Genomic DNA, 209 nt, shown 5'->3' on the forward strand with positions numbered 1-209 from the left:
CACTTCCTGAGGCCCGCTTGCTTCTCCAAGTCCTACGTGAGCAAAGGCAGCCACTCAAGCTGCACCACCACAGATGAATTATTTACCGGTTTAATGGCCCCTGACACAAGATGCAGACTGTCTGACTCACAAAGAATCCCACCCCCACCTAAACAGAAAATGATTAAGAAGCAGTGAAAGACACACCTAAAACCCTCCAGATAAGGGTG

The sequence above is a fragment of the Gavialis gangeticus genome, unplaced genomic scaffold (assembly GCF_001723915.1).
Source record: "Gavialis gangeticus isolate Ggan-Ray unplaced genomic scaffold, GavGan_comp1, whole genome shotgun sequence".
Classification (NCBI taxonomy): domain Eukaryota; kingdom Metazoa; phylum Chordata; order Crocodylia; family Gavialidae; genus Gavialis; species Gavialis gangeticus.